Source organism: Bos indicus, chromosome 22 (genome assembly GCF_029378745.1).
Source record: "Bos indicus isolate NIAB-ARS_2022 breed Sahiwal x Tharparkar chromosome 22, NIAB-ARS_B.indTharparkar_mat_pri_1.0, whole genome shotgun sequence".
NCBI lineage: Eukaryota > Metazoa > Chordata > Mammalia > Artiodactyla > Bovidae > Bos > Bos indicus.
This window is the reverse complement of record NC_091781.1, coordinates 14,788,365-14,813,961: the sequence shown is the minus strand read 5'-3', so window position 1 is coordinate 14,813,961 and position 25,597 is coordinate 14,788,365. Positions and strand designations below refer to the sequence as shown.

Sequence of the window (25,597 nt, the reverse complement as noted above, 5' to 3'; positions counted from 1 at the left end):
CTCTGTAATCCTTAGGCAAAGCTCACCCCATTCTGGGCTGGGCCCACGAGGGCATTAGTCTGGTCCAACTCCAGGGTTTTAGAGTTGGAAATCCTAGAGCACAGACTGGCTGCCCAATTCACAAGTTCTATAGGTGCCTATGTCGAGTCACTGATTCAATGTGGTGACAAATCTCAGAGCAGCTTCTTTCTACTACGCTCCACTGATGGCCCAGCAGGAGAAAAATGATGTTTATCTCACCTCTTCCTACACCTTCTGGCCCCCTCCAGTCACCCCAGACATGTGTTGTCTCCCCTTCCGTACATCTGCCCAGGGCCTCGTGCTCAGGGCCTCATGAGGGGGCTGATTTCAGTTAAGGTGGGTGAGGGGTGTGTAACCTTCTCACCACTCAGCAGCCCCTTGCCGGGGTACAAATATACCTGTTTGTAATCAACATATTTATTCCTTTATCACAATACCTTCAACCACATATTCCATGTTAATATAGTGGTTCACCACATGCCTTCCCTGTGAGTTGGGCCAAGCTGAGGTTATCACACCCATTTTGTGGACGCGGCTGCCAAGGCTCAGAGAGAGAAAGTCACTTGCCCAGAAGCCTGTAGTTGATAGGCATCCCTGAACTTTCTGATTCCTACCCGAGTGCTCTCTTGCCCACAAGGTATGAGAATACTCTGCTTAATTCTTTGCTTCTTCCTTCTCCCTCCCTTCCAACTCAGACCTAATTAGCTATTCTAGGACAGAAATTATTTCTTACTCATCTGCGAATCCCTCACAGAAAAGCCCAGCGAGGGCTTGACATGAAGTAGAACTGTAATACAAGTGTACTAGGTGAATGGATGCTTCCCAAGTGACATTAGTGCTAAAGTAAAGAACCTGCCTGCCAATGCAGGAGACATAAGAGACGCAAGTTCAATCCCTGGGTCGGGAAGATCCCCTGGAGGAGGGCATGGCAACCCACTTCAGCATCCTTGCCTGGAGAATTTCATGGACAGAGCCTGGTGGGCTATAGTCCATGGGGTCACACAGAGTCAGACACAACTGAAGCGACTTAGCATGTAGCACATGCTTTGATGTAGGAAGCTTCCCAGAATGACTTAAATCCACTCCCTGGGGCTTCTCTGGAGAGTGGTTGTAGAAGGTCGGTCAGGTCTGATGACATCCATGCTCCATCAGCTGGGTTACCCTATTGTTGGCTCTGGGACTTTGCCCATGAGGGCATGACTGACACCCAGCCAGAGTGAGGTAAGGGTCAGCAACCAGTAGCAGCTGCACACATCCTCGGGTTCCCAGTAAAGATGGCATCGTGTAGGGCTTGAAAACTGGTGCTCACAGCAAAGCCCAAAAGTAGGTAGGAGGCAAGGATGGGCTGAGGTGCCAGCTTTCCGTGGGTAAGTTCATTTTGTGGAATTATTTTCTTTCAAACATTTTTCCGGTCTTGGAAAGTGTGAAAGCTGTTAATCAACTGTTGAAAACAGAAAGCCTTGCCAAACACTCCTTCACCTTTTTATCCCATCTGCCCAAGGCCCTCCCCACATGTCTGTCTCAGGTCCAGGCGGCCTAACTCTGCATTCCCACCCTCAGCCCCCAGCCAGGTGCTGATGGCAACTTCCTTCCAAATCCAGCTGTTTTCTCCACACCACATGTTTTATAGTTTTGTTAAGTTTATTTATTCTGGCAATTTTCAAATATATACTTTAAGAAAGTGCCAGAATAGTGTAAATAACTCTCATGGATCCATCATCCAGCTTCAGTGATTATCAACTAGTGGTCAATCTTTCTACCCATTCTCCCACTCACTTATCCCTTCCTGTGTTCAGTTCAGTTCAGTCCCTCAGTCGTGTCCGACTCTTTGCGACCCCATGGACTGCAGCACACCAGGCCTCCCTGTCCATCACCAACTCCTGGAGCTTGCTCAAACTCATGTCCACTGAGTCAGTGATACCATCCAACCATCTCATCCTCTGTCGTCCCCTTCTCCTCCCTCCTTCAATCTTCCCAGCATCAGGGTCTTTTCAAATGAGTCAGTTTTTCACATCAGGTGGCTGCCGGGGTCCAGCCCCGGTGGATCCAGGGAATTCGAAGCGGGGACGGCGTCAGCGAGGATCAGGAAACAACTGCTTAATTAAATGTTAATTAAGGATATAAAGAGTAATAGAATAAGGATAGCTCAGTGAGGAAATTCAGTGGAGAAAAGAGGCTGAAATAAGGATAGCTCAGTGAGGAAATTCAGCGGAGAAAAGAGGCTGAATAATTCAGCCAGAAGGTAAGAGAAAGAACGACATGGTGAGACCAAGTTTCGGTGAACAAGGCCCACACTTTATTTTCCAAAGTAGTTTTTATACCTTAAGTTATGCATAGAGGATAATGGGGGAAGGGGTAGAGTCATGCAGCAAGCCAGGCTTTCTTCCTGCAAACTTACCATATGCAAAAGCTTAGGTGATTTGCATCATCTTCTGGCCCGGAGGCCTGTTAACATTTTAAGACCCTTTCTTCAGAAAACTTATTTTTCTCTAAAGGTGATTGGTCAGGAGCCACCCTCCAAAAGCATTAGATAAAGTTGCATTCCTACAGAGCAAAGGTGTGGTGGGCTATAACAAGAAAAAGAATTAACTCAAGGGTCCCAGGTTACAAACATTAAAGCTACTACTTACACCAATTATATTAATCAATACACTGCCAGGGACACAGCAGGTAAGGGATATGGAAACTTAGCAGCAAACATTGGCCCAACAAGTGAAAATCCCTTCACCAATACAATTTCTAATCAATCTTTTAACTACTCAAAAGAATCTGTGTTTAGACAGTTTAGAACATCTCCTGCCTCTCACAGTTGGGAGGCTCTGAACAATCACATGTGGCCAGAAAAACCTATTCAGGCAGGCTAGAGGATTTCCAAAGGAGTTTGTAGGTTGAAACACTGTCAGACCCAGGAATTATTAACTGGAGCTGTAAGCTAACTTTTTTCAGAGAGGTAGTGGGGGACAGCCCCCCATAAAGTCAGAGGTGTAGGTGAAAGCACAAAGCAGAAAGTAGGCAGACTCTGGTTTTGGGTGTAAATGCTCGAGAATTTCCAGGGGAACCCCTGAGGCTCGATCCCGCCTTTGCGTATGCCGAGCCTCCTTCCTCATGACCTTTGTCATGGGCAGAGTTCCTCACACTGGCTCCCAGCAGTGATAGAATTCCAGTTGAGCTATTCCAGATCCTGAAAGATGATGCTGTGGAAAGTGCTGCACTCAATATGCAATATGCAATATGCACTCAATATGCAAGATGCCGGCTCCCGGCAGGTGGCCAAGATACTGGAGTTTCAGCTTCAACATCAGTCCTTCCAATGAACACCCAGGACTGATCTCCTTTAGAATGGACTGGTTGGATCTCCTTGCAGTCCAAGGGACTCTCAAGAGTTTTCTCCAACACCACAGTTCAAAAGCATCAATTCTTCGGTGCTTACCTTTCTTTATAGCCCAACTCTCACATCCATACATGACTACTGGAAAAACCATGGCTTTGACTAGACCAACCTTTGCTGGCAAAGTAATGTGTCTTCTTTTGAATATGCTGTCTGGGTTGATCATAGCTTTTCTTCCAAGGAGCCAGCGTCTTAATCTCATGGCTGCATCACCATCTGCAGGGATTTTCGAGCCCTCTCACTGTGTCCACTGTTTCCCAGCTATTTGCCGTGAAGTGATGGGACCAGATGCCATGATCTTCATTTTTTGAATGCTGAGCTTTAAGCCAGTTTTTTCACTCTTCTCTTTCACTTTCATCAAGAGGCTCTTTCGCGTTTCTTCACTTTCTGCCATAAGGGTGGTATCATCTGCATATCTGAGGTTATTGTTATTTCTCCCAGAAAACTTGATTCCAGTTTGCGCTTCATCCAGCCCAGCATGTCTCATGATGTACTGCATATAAGTTAAATAAGCAGGGTGACAATATACAGCCTTGACATAATCCTTTCCCGATTTGGAACCAGTCTGTTGTTCCATGTCTGGTTCTAACTGTTCCTTCCTCACCTTCATACAGATTTCTCAGGAGGCAGGTGGTCTGGTATTCCCACCTCTTTCAGAATTTTCCACAGTTTATTGTGATCCACACAGTCAAAGGCTTTGGTGTAGTCAATAAAGCAGAAATAGATGTTTTTCTGGAACTCTCTTGCTTTTTCAATGATCCAACGAATGTGGGCAATTTGATCTCTGGTTCCTCTGCCTTTTCTAAATCCAGCTTGAACATCTGGATGTTCACAGTTCACAGACTGTTGAAGCCTGGCTTGGAGGATTTTGAGCATTACTTTACTAGCGTGTGAGATGAGTGCAATTGTGCGGTAGTTTGAGCATTCTTCGGCATTGCCTTTCTTAGGGATTGGAATGAAAACTGACCTTTTCCAGTCCTGTGACCACTGCCGAGTTTTCCAAATTTGCTGGCATATTGAATGCAGCACTTTCACAGCATCATCTTTCAGGATTTGAAATAGCTCAACTGGAATTCCATCACCTCCACTAGCTTTGTTCATAGTGATGCTTCCTAAGGCCCACTTGACTTCACGTTCCAGGATGTCTGGCTTTGGGTGAGTGATCACATCATCGTGGTTATCTGGGTCATGAAGATCTTTTTTGTATAGTTCTTCTGTGTCTTCTTGCCACCTCTTCTTAATATCTTCTGCTTCTGTTAGGTCCATACCATTTCTGTCCTTTATTGAGCCCATCTTTGTATGAAATGTTCCTTTGGTATCTCTGATTTTCTTGAAGAGATCTCTAGTCTTTCCCATTCTATTGCTTTCCTCTATTTCTTTACACTGATCACTGAGGAAGGCTTTCTTATCTCTTCTTGCTATTCTTTTTAATTCTACATTCAAATGAGTATATCTTTCTTTTCCTCCTTTGCCTTTAGCTTCTCTTCTTTTCTCAGCTATTTGTAAGGTCTCCTCAGACAACCATTTTGCCTTTTTTGCATTTTTTTGTGGGGGATGGTCTTGATCACTGCCTCCTGTACAATGTCATGAACCTCCATGCATAATTCTTCAGGCACTGTCTATCAGATCTAATTCCTTGAATCTATTTGTCACTTCCACTGTGTAATCATAAGGGATTTGATTTAGGTCATACCTGAATGGTCTGGTGAATGGTCTAGCCATTCACTATCACAGTAATCCAAATCTATACCACAGCAGTAATGCTGAAGAAGCTGAAGTTGAATGGTTCTCTGAAGACCTATAAGACCTTCTGGAACTAACACCCCAAAAGATATCCTTTTCATCATAGGGGACTGGAATGCAAAAGTAGAAAGTCAAGAGATACCTGGAGTAACAGGCAAGTTTGGCCTTGGAATACAAAATGAAGCAGGGCAAAGGCTAACAGAGTTTCACCAAGAGAATGCACTGGTCATAGCAAACAGTCTCTTCCAACAACACAAGAGAAGACTCTACACTTGGACATCACCAGATGGTAAATATCAAAATCAGACTGATTATATTCTTTGCAGCCAAAGATGGAGAAACTCTATACAGTCAGCAAAAACAAGACTGGGAGCTGATTGTGGCTCAGATCATGAACTGCTTATTGCAAGAGGTTATACTGGGAGAAACTACATGAAAGGGATATAGGATCTTTCCGTATTATTTCTTGCAAATGCATGTCTACAATTATGGTAAGATGATTTTTAAAAAGGTAAAAAATTATTCTGAAATACAGTTCTTAAAGTATTTTTTAAAACACATTTATGATACAGTAACATATGCCTTTCATTATTAACACATTTAAAAAGATATAGCAACAAATCTTACAACTACTATGACAGTGATAAATATAAATTATACTTTTAAGATACCTGTGACAAGACCCTGCTAATAACACTACTTTTTGGTTGCTTACAGTCATAATCAAACATGTTAATTTTCTCAGAGGTTAATGAAAATAAAGGGGTTTCCCAGGTGGTGCTAGTGGTAAGAACCCACCTGCCAATGCAGGAAATGTAAGAGATGCAGGTTCAATCCCTGAGTTAGGAAGATCCCTTGCAGAAGGGCATGGCAACCTACTCCAGTATTCTCGCCTGGAGAATCCCATGAACAGAGGAGCCTGGCAGGCTACAGTCCTTGGGGTCCCACAGAGTCAGACACGACTGAAGCAGCTTAGCATGCACGCAATGAAAATAAAAATGTAAATTTTCTTCCTATCAAAATTCAGGGTTCCCTCCCTGAGTCATATCATGGGCCCCCAAGTTAAGGACTCCAGCTTTGCTTAAAATGACAGCTTTCTTTCCTCTGTTTCACAAGCTATAATGGACACAGTGGGTAAAGAGTAGTAGTGGGAGCATCTATGGAGGACGTGGTGGCCACACTGCATTGGTCATGGCGGCATGGAGCATTTTTGAAATGTCAATTCATGCTTCCCCATATTGACTTTCCCTTTACTCAAACAGCAAGATCTTAGAAAAAGTCTGAATTTTCCTTGTCCTTTGAGTACAGGAGTTTGAGGATATTAAGGTTCTCTTTCCGCCCTTCATCAAACTAAAAACTTATTCCCCAGGCTGGGGAGAAGATGAGGGGCCTGAGGGAAGCATGTCACTCTAGACACTAGATGACCCTGGGCTCTGCTTCCCCATCAGAGACCTGGGGTTTCTGGGATCAAGGGAAAGAGGGACATGGCACATTGTGAGTCTAAGTTGAGTACAGCTACAGGCAGCCCCATCCCACTCCCTAGCTTGGCACAGATGCAACAAAATGAGGTACTCAGTGAACTGCCAGGCCTGAAGGTGCTGGTGGACCATCCTGAGTGTGCATATATAGGGCTGGAGACCAACTGGGAGGCAGAAAAATGTCTAAGTGGAGGCCTGTATGGGCAGATTCCACCAAGAACCATGTGGCATAGTGCTTGCCTTGGCCCTGACTGAGTCTCCTAGACCTGATGCAATTCCAGGCAAAGGGTGATCCTCACACTGACTGATATTTCTTTTCCATTATCCTGTGGAATGCAGTCACAAAACAGAAAATAAGTTGTTCTTGAAAATATGATATTTTTTTGTATATTGAGTTTGTGTTCAAGAGCTACTGGCACTTTCAGAATCCAAGGGCATAGCTTCTGCAGCAGGTGCCACTGCTGGTGCTCCAAGACCCAACCCTTCCTTATACCCACTGGCTGACTCCCAACTGGCAACACCCACTATGCCATGTCTCAGGGCTTGCTCTGGCTAACAAAGCCTGTTTTACCTCTGCCTCCCCAACAGTGCCGTGCGCCAGAAGTTCCAAGGAAATAATGTTCTCGCCCCCTCAAGAGTCCTCAGCAGTCGCCCGGCCAGAAGTTCCAGAGAACTAAAACATCCCACCCCATCAAGGGTCCGTAACCAATGACTGGGCCAGAAGTTCCAGGGATACAACACTTTCTACCACCTCAAGAGCCCTCAACTAGGGATTTCCCTGCTGGTCCAGTAGCTAAGACTCTGCACTCCCAATGCAGGAGAGCAGTTCCTTGAGAGTCCCTTGGACTGCAAGGAGATCCAACCAGTTCATCCTAAAGGAAATCAGTCCTAAATATTCATTGGAAAGACTGAGGCTAAAGCTGAAACTCCAATACCTTGGCCACCTGATGGGAAAAACTGACTCATTTGAAAAGACACTGATCCTGGGAAAGACTGAAGGCAGAAGGAGAAGGGGACAACAGAGGATTAGGTGGTTGGATAGCATCACCAACTCAGTCGACTTGAGTAAGCTCCAGGAGTTGGTGATGGACAGGGAAGCCTGGTGTGCTGCAGTCCATGGGGTCACAAAGAGTCGGACATGACCGAGTGACTGAACTGAACTGGGTTAGATCCCTTGTCAGGGAACAAGATCCCACATACTGCAAAGGGGATAAAGATCCCCTTCGCCACAGCTAACCCGGGCACAGACAAATATACTTAAAAAAAAAAAAAAAAAAGCCACCAGTAACCCTCAGGTGAATGGTCTGTACTGTTATCCTGAATTTCCCAAACAGGATTACATGACCCTCCCTCACCTGTCTCACTTCCCCACTATCCTGCCTGTGTTTCCACCTCCCAAATAAACTACCCACTTGAACCACATGACACTGCCAATGGCTGATCTTCTTTGCTTTATTTTTTAAAAATGAATGCAACTGTATAAATAAAACTGAAACTAAAATCTATACTCACATCCCTGTCTCGGGGTCTGCTAAGACATTTATCTATTACATACTCCACCCAAGAACTGTCCCCTTGAGCTGCCACCAAGCCCTCTCTGCAGTGGGTCAATGGGAGGAAACTGCTGAACCAAATTCAGGGGAAGGATCCCCTGGGAGCTGGAGAGGCCCAGTGTGCCTCCTCTGGTTCCACAGGAGAGCTGAGGTAAAGAACACAGAGGCTGTTTCAGGTTGGGAATACGCTCCACCCAGATACTACATATCACAGTGGGAAGTGTGGCCACAAAATGAGGAAACCATGAGATAATGAAATGCTATGAATGGAAATGTGATGAAATCTTTGGAAGCTGAAGCCTGGGATGTGGAGTGAAAAACTGCAAAAAGGAATATCTGTATGATCTCAGGACGGTGACCGTGAAAAGTTCTGGGGCCCTATTTGGCCTGATCCCAGGCCTCCCTCCTAGAGAACTCAATCCCTAGGAGGTGGAGGTGGAGGGCTCTGGGCTTATAAATGGGCTGGAGAACACCTTGGCTAAGTCTGAATCCCAAACATAACCTAACACGTTAGCCACCCAGCAAAATTAGCCTGCCTCCATGGCTCGGAGGGTGTGGGGATCCCCCCGCTAGACAGTGGAGCAGGAGCAGAGCTTGGACTAGAAGCCAGGCCTGTTTCTCTCTGAGCAGATACTTTTGCCTGTAACCCAACAGGAAATGCATTTTACCCAGCAAGCGACTACACAAGTTTCATAAAAAAAATAAATGCCCTGACAATCCGTAACGCATTTTGACATTTTCAATTTTATTCTGTTTCATATTTCTAAAATGCTGGACATAACACATTAAGTGATTTCACAACTCACTTCTGGGTGGTGACCCACAGTTTGAAATACTGCCCTTGAATGTATCCAGAAATGAAAGTACATGGACAGGAATTCTAGGCTTTTCCTAAATACTGTGTATTTACTGTCAGCCTCCATGTCCCATCCAAGGCTGCAGAGAATACTGGGCTGGGCCAGGAAATTAAAATTCTGCAAAGTGGACACAGAGAACTAGTGGTTGCCAAGGTGGAAGAGGGGATGCACTGGTCATTTGAGATTAGCAGGTGCAAACTATTATAGATTAACAATGAGGTCCTGGTGTATATATAGCATAGGGAACTATATTCAACATCCTGTGATAAACCATAATGGAAAAGAATATGAAAAAGAATGTATTAATATATATGAAAACGAATATCTATGTAACTACTCACTTTGCTATATAGCAGAAGTTAACACAACATTGTAAATCAACTATACTTCAATAAAATAGAAATTTTAAAGTAAAATATAAAATTCTGTAAGGTGAAGGTGATTCCTGTCTCCTAATCCAGTGATTCAAATCAGGCATTGCCATTGCTTTCACATTCTTTGCCACATCTCATACCACCTGTACTATGATTACTGTATGAATATTCTAAATCAATTCATCACTTTTTAAAACTTAAATACTCACACTAGCCTTGTCTTATGGAAATCAAAGGTTTGAAGTTACTCCCTGATGCAAAATAAAACTAAAACACAAATGATGAAAATAAAACACACTTTCTGTGTTCCACATTAAATTCCAGAACTTCTGGCTCTCCCAGTCCTGCTCCTTTCACAAGAAAATAATCCAGCCTTGATAGCTCAATACAAGCTGTCCTTAACCCCTACAAAGGCTTTGTCCTTCCAGACAGTCCACCTCCCCAATGATAATCCGCACCATCATCATGGCTAATGACATTTAAACTCATTCAGTCTTCACACTGGCCCTGTGACCTGGTCAGGTCACTCCCTTTTATAGATGAGGAAGCAGGTATGGAGAGATGAGGCAGACTTGCCCATAGTTAGGACATTTTGAACCCAGGTCATCTGAAAGCAGAGCCTACGTGCCTAACTGCCCCCTCTGAAGGTGCTCATCGCCAGAGTCAGCCCTAGTGTTGCCTCTTACAGGATACCATCCTGGACTACACATCCATAATATTGTTCTGCCTCTGTTACCAAAGCACTCGCTTCTTGCCTGTTTAACTCACTGGAGGTCAATCATAGAACTGCTTGGATACACTGCCTCTACCAGGCTGGGAGCTTCTTGAAAGGATGGCAACATCTTATTCTTCTATGTATTTCTGTGTCCAATAGACTGTCTGAGGCATCAGAGGCCTTCAGTATTTCTTGGATCCTATGATCTTTTCTTGTTATTCAACAAGCACTCAGTATTCTTTGCAATTTACTAGCTCACAGGCTGGTTTCCAGTAAAGCGCTGGCAACAGAGGGAAGGGAAGACAAGTCAGAGACAACAGAATGAATGGGTCTTAACCTGCAGTCCACAGATCCCCACTGGACCCATGCCTAGGATACAGGTCTCTGAACTTAAGTGGAACAAGATTACATCTTTATTGTCACTGACCTCTCATGGAAATTCAGTATTTCCTTCTAATGGAATCTGACCTGTGACTCAGTCACTAGTAAAGTCACTAATAATTCCATTTCACATCACCATTGCAGCAGACATCACAAAATACACCCATCACTTCCTAAAAATTTTGGTTTTCAGACCCACAGCTGTATCTTGTATTTAAGACGCCGGTAAAGAAACACAGGTATAGCACATACCATGCCACAATTGGAAAAATATAGCTTAGCATCTGTATTTTAATAGGACTGGCATTTCTTAGCAATTTCAATAGCGTCAGTAATCTGTTTTATTTTATACTTTTTAAAACATTATTTTGAGATAGGCCCATAGGTTTCACCAGGCTGCCAGTGGAAACTATGGTCCAAAAAAGTTAAGAGCTGGGTTTGAGTTCAAACCTTAGTTCTGCCATTTATAAAACAAGTTACCTGGGCCTCAGTACCTTCATCAGTAGAATGGGGATTACTACCTACCTTATTGGATTAGCATCTAGCATCTGAATAAAACTGATTCCAAAACCAGCCTAGACTGCCTGGTGAGGCACACAAAGCCCAAGCATAGTGGAACCCTCAGTTGCCCACCTCTCCTGTCACAGAAGCCATTTGTCCCCCTCAGTGTGGCTGAGACCAGCTCCCTTTGGCTGGACATAAGGGCTAACTTCAGACCCTTCTTAGATGCTCTATCCCCATTCTGAGCTCAGCATCTGCACCCCACTCCCCAAATTGGCAGACATCCTGGAATATGAAGTCAAGTGGGCCTTAGGAAGCATCACTACGAACAAAGCTAGTGGAGGTGATGGAATTCCAGTTGAGCTATTTCAAATCCTGAAAGATGATGCTGTGAAAGTGCTGCACTCAATATGCCAGCAAATTTGGAAAACTCAGCTGTGGCCACAGGACTGGAAAAGGTCAGTTTTCATTCCAATCCCAAAGAAAGGCAATGCCAGAGATGCACTCATCTCACACGCTAGTAAAGTAATGCTCAAAATTCTCCAAGCCAGGCTTCAGCAATATGTGAACCGTGAACTTCCTGATGTTCAAGCTGGTTTTAGAAAAGGCAGAGGAACCAGAGATCAAATTGCCAACATCCGCTGGATCATGGAAAAAGCAAGAGTTCCAGAAAAACATCTATTTCTGCTTTATTGACTATGCCAAAGCCTTTGACTGTGTGGATCACAATAAACTGTGGAAAATTCTGAAAGAGATGGGAATACCAGACCCCCTGACCTGCCTCTTGAGAAATTTGTATGCAAGTCAGGAAGCAACAGTTAGAACTGGACATGGAACAACAGACTGGTTCCAAATAGGAAAAGGAGTACGTCAAGGCTGTATATTGTCACCCTGCTTACCTAACTTATATGCAGAGTACATCATGAGAAACGCTGGGCTGGAAGAAGCAAGAGCTGGAATCAAGATTGCCGGGAGAAATATCAATAACCTCAGATATGCAGATGACACCACCCTTATGGCAGAAAGTGAAGAGGAACTAAAAAGCCTCTTGATGAAAGTGAAAGTGGAGAGTGAAAAAGTTAGCTAAGCTCAACATTCAGAAAACGAAGATCATGGCATCCGGTCCCATCACTTCATGGGAAATAGATGGGGAAACAGTGGAAACAGTGGCAGACTTTATTTTTGGGGGCTCCAAAATCACTGCAGATGGACACTGCAGCCATGAAGTTAAAAGACGCTTACTCCTTGGAAGGAAAGTTATGACCAACCTAGACAGCATATTCAAAAGCAGAGACATTACTTTGCCAACAAAGGTTCGTCTAGTCAAGGCTATGGTTTTTCCTGTGGTCATGTATGGATGTGAGAGTTGGACTGTGAAGAAGGCTGAGCGCCGAAGAATTGATGCTTTTGAACTGTGGTGTTGGAGAAGATTCTTGAGAGTCCCTTGGACCACAAGGAGATCCAACCAGTCCATTCTGAAGGAGATCAGCCCTGGGATGTCTTTGGAAGGAATGATGCTAAAGCTGAAACTCCAGTACTTTGGCCACCTCATGTGAAGAGTTGACTCATTGGAAAAGACTCTGATGCTGGGAGGGATTGGGGGCAGGAGGAGAAGGGGATGACAGAGGATGAGATGGCTGGATGGCATCACTGACTCGATGGACTGAGTCAGTGAACTCAGTGAACTCTGAGTCTCACTGAGTCTCAGTGAACTCTGGGAGTTGGTGATGGACAGGGAGGCCTGGCGTGCTGCAATTCATGGGGTCGCAAAGAGTCAGACACAACTGAGCGACTGATCTGATCTGATCTCTGATTCTGACTTTTAATACCATAGATTAGCTTTGCCCTGTTTTTAAAGTTTATTTAAATGTTGTTCAGTCGCTCAGTTGTGTCTGACTCTTTGCAACCCCATGGCATATATTTTGAAATGGCAACCCACTCTAGTATTCTTGCCTGGGAAATCCCACGGGCAGAGGAGCCTGGTGGGCTACTATCTATGGGGTTGCGAAAGGTTGGGACACAACTGAGCAACAAACATATATTAAATATATTCTTTTGTGTTTGTTTTGTTCAATATTATGTTTGTGAGATTGTATGCAGTTGTATTTCATCCATTCTCACTGCCCTGTAGGTTCTACCCAGTGGATATTCAATAAATTTGTCCATGTATCTGTTGACTTGGCATTTGAATAGAGTCCAGTTTAGGGTCTGCTTTGTGGGTGCTCCCTGGAGGGTAGCATCCACGCTTCTACCCAACCAAAATTGGTTTGGAGCTGGGGACTAATGACGCAATACACTCACAAGAGGATTTCAAAGATTAATCACATAGTAAAGCTTTCTGGGGACAGCAGGGCCCACACTCAAACCAGCATGTTTGGCTTAAGCAGAAGATGCAAGTGGCTCTAGTTTTTACAGTGGATGGAGAGAGGGGGATCAAAGGTGAAGACGCCCTCTCCCACTGGCTGGAGTTTCAGGAGTCTCACCTTCCCACTCATGCCAAGGAAGCAAGTATCTAGCTTTTCTTATTGGCATGTCCAGGAGTGGAGTGAAAAGGGAAAGAATAATGGGGCTTGCAGGCTATCATGGTCAAACATCAAAAATGGAATCAGACTCTTTCTTTTACGGTTATTATAAGTAGTACTGCTGTAACATTCTTGTACAAGCCTTTTGGCAAACATATCACACATTTCTAATGGGTGGGTGTCTCTAGGACTGCAATTGCTGGGGAATATGCTTGTCTTGGGTAAATACTGCCAAACAGTTTTTCAAAGTGATTATACCAAATTACATTCCCTTCAACAATATTTATGGCTGTACCAGTTTGTTTATCCACTCTGCAGCTGAGGGACATTTGGTTTGTTCCCATTTTGGGGGGGATTACAAATAAAGCTGCTGCAAACATTCATATGCAATTTTGGGGTAAACACAGGTTTTCATTTCTTTCGGGTAAAAACTAGGAATGGGACAGCTAGGTTGTATGGTAAGTCTACACTGTGCTGTGAGAGAAACCAGGCACACTGTTTTCCAAGGTGGCTGTGCATTTTGCACCTCCACCAGCAAAGTATGTGAGTTCAAACTGCTCCACAATCTCCTGAGTACTTGGATTGGTCAGTCTTTACTTTTAGTTATTCTTTTAAGTGTGAAGTAGTATTTAATTGTGCTACTGAGTTGTATTTCCTTAAGAACTAATGATGGTGAACATATATGGATGACTATATATGTTGCCATCCATATATGTCCTTTGGTGAAGTGTCTTTTTCAAATCTTTTGTCCATTTTTAAAGCTGAGCTGTTTTCTTACTGTTGAGTACAGCAGGCTCTCTGTTTATCTTGGATACAAGTTCTTTATCAGGCAGATGGTTTGCAAATATTTTCTCCTAGTTTGTGACTTGTGTTCTCGTTACCACAACAGTATCTTTTGAATAGCAGTAGTTCTTAATTTTAGTGAAGTACAAACAACTTTTCTTTTACGGATTGTGCTTTTTGTTTTTGTGTCTTACCTAAGAAACCTTTGCCTACCCTCAAGTCACAAAGATTTCTATAAATTTTATATTTTCAGGTTTTACATTTAGGCCTGTGACTGATGAGCCTATATTAACAAACTTCAAAAGGTATTTGAAAAAGGGTCTGATAATGGACACATTGAAAGAGGGCAGAGTTTACTTCCAGTAAAACACTCAAGATAGATTAGGAGGAAACTATTAGATACACATAGTTTCTGTGTATAGAGTCAAAAGTTAAGATTTTCTGCTAATTCAGAGTTTATCTTTCAGAAAAAACTGGCAAGAAGTTCTAGGGATGATGGGGGCTGCTTTCCTCTCTGAATCCTCCCTTTGATAGATGTATCACCTTTATATAATATTTATGCAGTAGTCTACAAATATGCCCTTTCAGTCTATAAATAATTTCACAGTCTTTGTTTGTTTTGCTTCTCTGCTCCTAAGAGGACCATTTGTTTAGCCCTTCAAAAAGTTAAGAGTTGAGAGGGAGATTTGTTTAATGTAACATGACAAACAAACCCTAAGTAGCATAACAAATACACAGAGTTCATCATGTGATCAGGATAATTATTAATTTGTAATGAATAACTTTTAACAATCACCCACCAACGTCTAGGATCTACCTGAACCAACCGAAGAATTATTCATCTTATGGAGTGAAGAAACTTCACTTCTTTCATTTTATGGGTTATCTTCTTCTGTCTACCTTGAGCCACAGTTAAAGTTCATGAGCTATTTTATTCTTCCTTTTACAGAGGCAAACGACAACTCGTTGGTTCGGGAAGCCCCAATGGCATTAGTTGCAATAGGCCTTGTTCTAGAATTCCCACTGGTTTTACAATGGACTTTTCAAGTTAAAAACAAAAACCCAGTTCCAAGGATTATAAAAAGGACATAAAGCCAAATGTTTGTTGGTTCTCTATATTCCAAAGCAGCTAACCAGCAAAAATGCTGTGTCAGGGAGGATCCATGTTTTACTTAGGTAACCTTTAGGCAAGGGAAGTTTTTATAGCATCTATCACCTTGTGTACTGAAGGCAGAGTAAGCAGCAGTCAGCGGACTTTAGAGACAATGCTAAAGTCTGTGCACTAACTACTGGGTAGCCATGGGTCACCACTGCAAAGGCATTTGACGGAGAAGGCATGGTGGAAAGGGGCAGGCACGAGGCTCCTGATGCACAGCAGTAAACTACAGTGGTAAGCAAGGTGAGGACTTCAGAATCCTACTACCAGCCCCGCATCTTTCATATCTAGACTTGAGGGTATTTACCTGGCAACTCCACACAGTCCCACGCTCTTGTGGTCTTCACCCAGGATATCTTGAATGCCACAAAGTAACCTCCTTTTCTTCCCAGGCTAAGACTTCCCAGGGCTCTGTGGTCTCTATGAATTACATCCAGATTTACCTTGTTCACTATCAGTTTTGATGCAGCTGTGGCCAGCCACCCTAGCATAGCTGAGCGTGGTCGAGGGCCCCACAGAATCCTGTGGGGATGGCCAACAGAACTCACAGGGCTTTTTCCATCTAGGTTCTTTATGGAAGTTCCTTTTCATAGACCTGTATCCTGCTGGAACATATGCGTTATATAGATTCTGTGGTGACCTGGGCTGCAGAGGAACCCGGGACATAGTTGAGAACTTGAAAATAAGAATGCAAAAGAAAAGTAAGACAGCTCTCGGGGTTGGAGTGACACTACTGGAAAACTAGCTACATGTTGATACGGCTTGAGTCTTGAGATCTGGTCGATTGATGAACTGCAGCATTACCATTCATCTTGATCCTCAAAAGGGCTTCAGGCCATGTAAAGCCTCCTTGTTGCTAAGTTTTGTTTAGTTTTGCTTAGTTCCATAGTTTTGCCACTAGATCACCAGAGCTTTGGAATTTGGAAGGGATATGTGGTTTGTAATTTATAAAAACATGTTTGAAAAATTATCCCATAAAATCGAGAACATCAGTCTGAGTTAGGTATGAATCTATCTTTTCCCAGAGAGGAATGCATCTTTGGAGTTCTTCTGACTATGGTAGGATCTTCCTCCCAGGAGGGGTTTCCGCAGGCTACTCAGAGAATAAGCCTAACAATTCAGATCCAGTGGATGACAACTGACACTTATATCATCTTTTTGGGGTGCTTCCCCCCCGTTACCAGTGACAGAAGAAGGGCAGTGCACTTAAGAAATAAACCAATAAATTGGAAAGTCCAGGTCAAGCCTGGCATTTTTTATTCTATCATGCTCCTTCATCTGACTATGCCCTAGGATCACAGCTCAGATAGGCAGGAAGGAGGAGGAGGGGCCTGGGACCTCCTGTTGTCCATCCTGGTGGAGGCTATAAATAGGTAGCACAGGAGAGCAAGCTGCTAGTGTGTGGGCAGCCTTTTCTGTATCAGAGCCCCCTTTTCTAGGCTCTTTGGTGGTTCTTACATTGGAAATGACAAGGGCTATAGACCAGAACAGGGAGCATATATTCATATAATGGCCAGTTTTGTCTCAAGCATTTCCCTTTATGTATTTCAACTTCTTTAACTCATAAGCAAAGCCTTCCTGGGACGAAATTCATACTTATAAATCCAATACACTAAACTTTAAATATTAGGAGTCTAAAGGCCTCCAAGTGTTCCAATATCAAGAATAATTTTGTAAGATTTCACCTTAAAAAAATGTACATTGCTTAAACATTTCAAACCAGTTACAAAGCTGTCATTCTACTAGATCAAGATTACCCTTCCTGTGATACATTTATAAAATATCAAATACGCAAAGCCACTTACTTACTTCACACAAAAATGTTAATGCTAATGGGTCTTTTCCTTAACTATTCCTATGCTTTATTCATATTCTATTTATTTAACCTTTATTTCCAGGTTAAAAAATGCTTACGCACCTAAGGCAGGCAGTTATCATACCAGGGTCTGCTAGCAGACTCCTGGGCTGGAAGGAGGAGAAGCATATTTGAGAACCCATGGGCAACACTAAATTCTATATAAAGTTATGTTAATCACTCCATAATGTCAAAGGAGTAATAATTGGATGAAATAGTATATAATATATAATATCTTGGATTTGCTTTAAAATACTCTAGGGAAAAAAAAAGTTAAAATGTAAATATATACCTAAATACATAAATGTAGGCGTGATCACCTAGTCCATTTCCCTGTGTTCAAGTTTTATGTATTTTTTTCTCCCTAAAACTCCAAAGCTCTTAGTCACATTGATTACTTGACTAAGTTTTGAAATTCTAAGATACATAAACATATATGTTTGTGAGCTAAGTCACTTCAGTTGTGTCTGACTTTGCAACTCTATGGACCGTAGTTCACCAGGTTCCTCTGTCCATGGGATTCTCCAGACACGAATACTGGAACGGATTGACATGCCCTTCTCCAGGGTATCTTCCTGTCCCAAGGATTGAACCCATGTCTCTTAGATCTCCTGCGTTGCAGTTTCTTTACCACTGGCACCATCTGGGAAGCCCAAATATACATGCTTAGATATGTAAATACCTTTACATAAATATCTCTAGAGATCACTGAAGCCCTGATGGAAATGTGCATTCTTTCATATTCATAGAACTATGCAACATTTGAGGATCTTTAAAATTAGATCCATTTGGATTTTGGATATTTCGTATGGTTTTCTTCTGACTCAATGGCAGAACTTACAGATTCATGATACTACGTTCCCTTTGAATCAGATAATGTCTCCTAACTGCTATTTTTAACAGTTTCTGTATTCTTTATGACACTACTAAATGGATTAATATCAACACGATTGAGTAGTAACTCAACGGTAATGTTCAACAGTGTTTCTACTTAAATTCTTGATTCTGAGACTGTACTTCCTTTATTTTTATACTGAAAATGTTGATTCCTAAAATAATACACATAATCACTATTATGTTTACTTATATTTAGCACAAGAAAATGATTTTAAAATACAACATTAATATGATCAATAAAGCTACAGGATTAAGTCTAATATTTTTTATGCAGTTTCCTTTTTTTTAAACTGTCTCCCAAAGTGTCATTCCCATTAAGTATGTGTAGGCAAACCATGTTCCAGAGCTTCACTGTCCAATACAGAAGCCACTGGCCATATGTGGCTACTGAGCACCTGAATGTCCAAACTGAGAAGTGCTACATGTATAAATCACACACCAGATTTCAAAGACCTAGCACAATAAAAGAATGTAAATATCTCAGTCTTAAATTTTAAATAATTCTTAAATCAATAATTTAATACTGATAATATCCGGACAACATTTTCATTATTTGGGCCTTGACTGGCAAGCAGGACTCCCTCATGACTGGGACTCTAGTAGGCAGAAGATGAAGAAACCACTCACTCATGCAGATGAAATTTGTCCTCCAGCACCCTCTACTGACAGAGCTCAACAGTGAGCCTGCTGACAAGGAAGAAATGTGATATCACAAGCAAAGCAGTGAAAGGTGGATTGGAATAAGGAGATGTTAAGTGAGAACTGGCACACCTTCTCTAAGGAGGGCTTGCTCTTGCTTTCATGGGCTTTTCACAGGTACATAAAAGACAAAGAGTTTCACCAACAGCCTTAATGAGATCTTGCAACCTCTGCTGGGTGGCCATTTCCTTGTTTTCTCACAGATCTCTGATTCAGACTGGCGATGATGAGAGTTTGTTTGTTTGCCTTAAACGTTTTGCGAAATTATGGTCCCAGGATCAGGCTTGGAACTTCTGGGCCATCTCTGGTATCACCAATCCCAAATTATACAAAAGAGGCACCAAAATGTTTTACATTGATTTACTGAAAGGATGTTGGGAGTTCCCTTTCTGATCCTAACAGAAGCATCAATAGAACATTTATCTAACCCACAGGGAAAGAGTGTACATCTGATTTTGAGGGGTCTGAGAGGAGAGGGTTACAGCGGTAGTCAAACAGATAGACCAGCAGGTTTAACTTAACGATGCTTGCCAGAAGCAACAAAGCCTTTCTGAAAAGTAAACCAGCCAAGGACAGAACTTAGGTACAGCACTGCCAGGAGTAGAAGGCAAGGGAGGAGAAGATAAAAGTAAGGCATGAAGGGATCTCATGAGTTTTGCTGCTTCATCCTACATTACACCTTCTGCTCTTCTTCCATGTTGTTCCTTATCCTGTTGACGAGGTCAGACTATCAGGGGTGGCAGTCACAGACAAAATTTCAAGGTAAGATGTTTTCACTTGTAGGGACTACACTGCAGAAGAAAATATGGGAGAGAATGGGGTCATGGAAGATGGGCCTGTGGCCCGACTCCCCCTGCCTCTCCTCACGTTCCCTGGGGCACCTTATATTCGAGAGACCACCACTTCAAGTTTCTGTCATGTCCTGTCCTGTGTCCCTTTTGCCCCTTGGTTGGCACACAGGGAGGTGACTTAAAAAGGAAAGCCACGTTGGGGGAGGACAAGGTGCAAGGGCTTGATAGTCATGAGGCCTTTCTAGTCCCAACTCTGAAACTGACATGTTGTAGGAATAAGGCCCCTCTGGGCTGCAGGGTCTCTATCAGTAAAGTTAGAGCTGTTTCAACTCCATGGCCCTATCAGAAAAGTCAAAGGATGAAAGAGGTGACAGAGCCAGGATTTGGGGAAAAGGTGAAGAGAAAAACAGCAGACACAAAAGCCCTTGGTCTAATCTCCTGGTATTAGCACTGAAGCAGGTGACTCACTCTGGCCCACCCAGAACTGCCCATTATTCCTGGCCCACCACTCCCATTTTCTCCTCTGACCTCTTGGGAAGACAAATTCTGGTAAGTCATAGACACAAGACACAGTCTTAGTCATCAACTCAGTAAAAGCTACTAAGAGTCACATGGATGGCTTCTTTGCACTTTGAGAGCAAATCTCGTTCCAAAGCTGCACGAACTCTGCCACACCTATGTGGACACGCAGAAGGCGTGTCCTGTGCCTTGCCTCTACCAAAGCCCAGGTTTACAGCCTTCTAGGTGCTTTGCATTGATCAAATAGCATGTCTTATACATTCAACCTCTGTAGCCCTGTCACCAACCCTCATCTCTTGTTCTCTCCACCCAAAGCTTGCCCATTCTTCCACCCTGCTAAGTGTTATTCCAGACCTGCTCTGTTGCTAATTCCACGCTATCAGACGGCTTGATGTCCCTGCCCTCAAGACTGTTCCACCCCATAGTGTTCTGACTGCCTGTCAATAAATGTGTCTGTGGAGACTGTAACAAAGATATTACTCATTTAGTCAGCTATTATATGTGGTGATGGGCCAGCCCTTACATTATCCTCCTGTTTTATTTAGTGCACACCACCAAAACGGTAAGTACTTCATAACATAATTTTATTTTCTAATACGATTCTGTTTTCAGAGGTTTCTAGAGAAAAGAGTTTACATTCTGACTTGAAAACCTTCCTTACTACACTGTATTCCTGACAAGAAACCTCCAGAAATACCCTAATGAGCCCCCGAAATCATTGGTCTTTAATCCTAAATTAGATGTAATAAAATATCTAACTGGCATGTGGGATGAATTTACCTCTCCAAATCTCATACCTTCAGATCTTCCCAGAACATTCACATACAGGTGGGCTCTGGGAGAATAATAGGCCTCAGAAAATAATTCACTTTGTTTCCCCCAGAAGTGACCCTTGTCCAGTCAACCTGATCTGACTTTGCTTACCTAACACTCTGACCTAGCCTACTGAGATTAAAGCTTATGACTAGAACTCTTTTCCTTCCTTGTTGACTTTACACATATCCTTTCAGGTGTATAGATTATTTTATGAGGAAGACTAAATGGTGTATAGTAGCAAAAAAGCAATTCAGCTTCCCCTTACCACCCCAAATTAGCAAACAACCATCATAAGTCCTGACTGGGGAGTGTTGGGCTTTCTCCCTGTGGGTGAAAGTATCCAAGTGAAGGCTGGGTGATCGGCAGCCAGAGGATTTCACATTGATTCACAGCTGGAAATCAGGAGTCCTGAGTGTTATTTCAACCTCACAACTCAATGAGTCTCTTTCCTGTGCATAGAGAGAAAGAGAAAAAGTGGAGAAGTCCGACTCCTACAGCCCTTGTCTTGGCACTTCATCAGACCATGTATTAAAGGTTTTGTGTATTAAAGTGTATTAAAGCAGATATACTATCTTTTCAACTAAGTTATAGGTCCCCAGAGGCAGAGTGCACTGCCTTTCTTTTCCCATTCCACTCTTGACAGTACATAGCCTAGGGTTCACTGTTTAAAAGGTATTCAATGACGCCCAAATTTGCTCATCCTTTTAATGGCACGCTTTAAAGTTACTCCTGAATACTCCATATTCAGGGATATGGAGATACAGTGAAGACTTGGTGCCTGCACAAAAGAAACCCCGTAACATGGGTGTGTAGAAAGACTGACTTGTAATGAAGGCTATCTCATAGTTATGGGTGTTGGCATATCCAGAAATCACAGTTATGGGAAACAGAAGTTCAAATGAGGAAACTGAACATTCTTGCTTGTGAGATGGATGAAGAAATATTTGACAGATGAAATCCTCTGGACCTGGGGATGAACTGGGACTCAAAGGATGAACAGTGTTTTACCAGGTAAAAAGTGAAAACCTAAAAACTTGGATGGAACACCCCAGTCAGTGATAGCAGGACACACTTTCTTCTCAAGTGCACGTGGAGCATTCTCCAGGGTAGACCACATGTTAGTCCATAAAACACATCTCAATAAATTTCGGAGAAGGCAATGGCACCCCACTCCAGTACTATTGCCTGGAAAATCCCATGGACGGAGGAGCCTGGTAGGCTGCAGTCCATGGGGTCACTAAGAGTCGGACACGACTGAGCAACTTCACTTTCACTTTTCACTTTCATGCATTGAAGAAGGAAATGGCAACCCACCCAGTGTTCTTGCCTGGAGAATCCCAGGGACGGGGGAGCCTGGTGGGCTGCTGTCCATAAAACACACCTCAATAAATTTAGAAGAACTCAACTCATACAAAGTATGCTCTTCAGCCACAGTGGAATTAAATTAAATCAACATTAGGGAATTTAGGGAATTCACAATTGTGCAGAAATTAAACAACACACTCCTAAGTAACCAATGAGTCAAAGAAGAAGTAACAAAGGAAACTATAAAATACTCTGAGATGAAAGACAGCTAAAACAAAACACACAAAATTTACAGGATATAGTGAAAGCAATGCTTAGGAGGAAATGTATCTCTGTAAATTCCTATGTTAAAAGAGAAAAAAGAGGGACTTCACTGGCAGTCCAATAGTTAAGACTGCAAGAGGCATGGGTTCAACTCCTCATCAGGGAACTAAGATCCCACACCTCTCTCATTACGGCCAAAAAAACCCCAAAATAAAATATATTAAAGTTAAAAAGAAAAAAGAGGAGACTTCCCTGGTAGTCCAGTGGCTAGGACTCCTCATTTCCAGTGCAGGGAGCCTGGGTTCAATCCCTGGTTAGAGAACTAAGATCTCATATGCCTCAGGACAACTTAAGCCCATGCGCTACAACTAGAGAATCCTCTCATTGCAATCACTAAGACCACGTGCCACAACCAAGACGCGATATAACCAATAAATAAATTTTAAAAAGAAAAGACAAAGTACAACCTGGGTGGGAAGAGACGTCCTTCTCCAACTTCAACAAAGAACAGAGGCACAACCTGGACCACGTGGGGCCTGATGGAATAATGGTGCCTAGCTTATCACTCGGAGAAGGAAATGGCAACCCACTCCAGCACTCTTGCCTGGAAAATCCCAAGGACGGAGGAGCCTGGTAGGCTGCAGTCCATGGGGTCGCTAAGAGTCGGATATGACTGAGCACCTTCACTTTCACATTACACTTTCCCTTTTCACTTTCATGCATTGGAGAAGGAAATGGCAACCCACTCCAGTGTTCTTGCCTGGAGAATCCCAGGGACAGGGGAGCCTGGTGGGCTACCGTCCATGGGGTCACACAGAGTCGGACACGACTGAAGGGACTTAGCAGCAGCAGCTTATCACTAAGTAATAGGAGATGGGACAGAATCACGCATAAACACCAAAGTAAGCATGACAACTGACTCATGTCATGGGAACAGCAATGTAACGGAGACACAACACAACTACGATCACAGGGATGAGAAGAGATTTAAGACTGGGATATGGTAGGTGTATCAGGAAGATCCTAGCTTTCTTCATGGGGATAGATTGGAGCAAAACTCTTCTGTTACCTTTTTTATTATTATATGAGCCTCCCTTACACTTCCTCTCTGAGTGGGGCTCCAAGAAACTCAAGTTATCCAGAATACAAAGCAAAATGTTATAAATGACTCAAGAAAATACAAAGTTCTTGGGAAAGGCAGTGTGTTTCAAAAGAAAAAGGAGTGGCATCAGGGAATTCCTGGGCGGTTCAGTGGTTAGGACTCAGTGCTTTCACTGCCATGACCTGGGATCAGTCCCTGGTTGGGGAACTAAGATCCTGCAAGCCACACAGTGTGATTAAAAAAAAACAACAACAACAACAGGGTAGTGTCAGTTTAAAGATCAGGAAAGATTTTATTCACAAAAATAGTGGCATATGAAGCTGAAAGGATATGAAAGACTTTAAAAATTGCTTTCTGATCACAATAACAAAATAAATTTAGTTTGATAAATACAGAAAAACACAGAAGGAAAAAAATGAAAATTGAAAATTATTATCCTACTACTCAGATAAAACCATCATTAATATTGAGAGGTATAGTTTTCCTCATCTTATTTGTATCTGTGTCTATCTATAAATATTTATCGATACTATAAATATAAATATCTATAAATATGGATATACAGTATGAAAGTGCATGTGTTTGTGAATATATACATACATATAGAGACATAACTATACATACACATATATTTCATAGATATATATGTGGATATATAACTAGGTCCAAAGATATAACTACACATAGATATAACTACACATATATTTCAAAACAAAAGTTGTGACTGATAAGGATTCTAACAGTGGAAAAGGAAGGTAATAAAAGAGACCAGGCACAAAAAGGAAAAGAAAGTACAGACAGGCAATGGAACCTTCCAGAAAGAGCATGAGCTAAACAAGACTAGATTCAAATCCTGCCTCTGCTTCTATGGAAACATAAGCAACTTACTTATCCATGCTGAACCTCAGCTTTCTCATGTGTAAAGTGAAGACAATATGTGCTTGATCGAGCTGTTTTAGTGATCAGACACTTGACAACATCAGGTATGAAGGAAGCATCCTGCCCAGAGAATGGGAGGTGCTGAGCGTGTGCTGGTGTTGTACAGCAGGCTGTCTGGGTAGCTGCATGTGGTGCTGCTTGCTTCTTTTTTTTTTCAATGTGGACCATTTTAAAAGTCTTTATTGAATTTGTTGCAATATTGCATCTGTTTCATGTTTTGGCTTTTTGGCCACAAGGCATGTGGGATCCTAGCATCCCAGACCAGGGATCGAACCCTCAGCCCCTACACTGGAAGGCAAAGTCTTAACCACTGGACCACCAGGGAAGTCCCTGGTGCTGCTTACTTCTAATATAAGATACTTACAGGTAAGAGGGAGGCCAGGGACACTCTCTCACATTTATGAGCCCTCAATTCATTAAGTCACCAAGACAAACAGATGGTATGGTAAATTACATACCATAAAATTCTCCATTTTAAGGTGTACAATTCAGTGGGTTTTAATATATTCACAAAGTTGTATAACCATCACCTTTAATTCCAGATCAATTCCATTTTTATCATGCCCAATGTGGGTGATACCCATTAACTATCATTCCCTATTGCCCTTTGTCTCGCCACCTCCCACCTCGTCCCCTGACCAGCCCAAGGCAAGCAATAGCTCAGAGACCACAAGGATTCCAGATCCCAGCTACATGAAAGAGCAAATTAGCCAGAAGTGGTCATAGGTCTTTTAAAACTGTTGGTGAACTCCCCTTAAGCAACAACTTACCTAATTTCACAAGCAATCACAATCTGCACAGGACACAATACTTAGCCATCTCGCAGCTTGCAATTTCCCTCTAATCAGCCATACTATACTAGGCAACAGACCAAGGTTATAAGCTCATTTTATCTAGTTATTTTAATACTCATCATTCTCAGAAAACCGTTTTGACTC

The 25,597-nt window shown here is 42.6% G+C and overlaps 1 protein-coding gene across 2 annotated transcripts in view; it reads right to left on the bottom strand.

Moving 5' to 3' along the window:
• LOC109576052 (atypical chemokine receptor 2-like) overlaps window positions 1-25,597 on the bottom strand; it is a 99,172-nt gene that overhangs the window by 10,917 nt on the left and 62,658 nt on the right. The window lies entirely within an intron of this gene.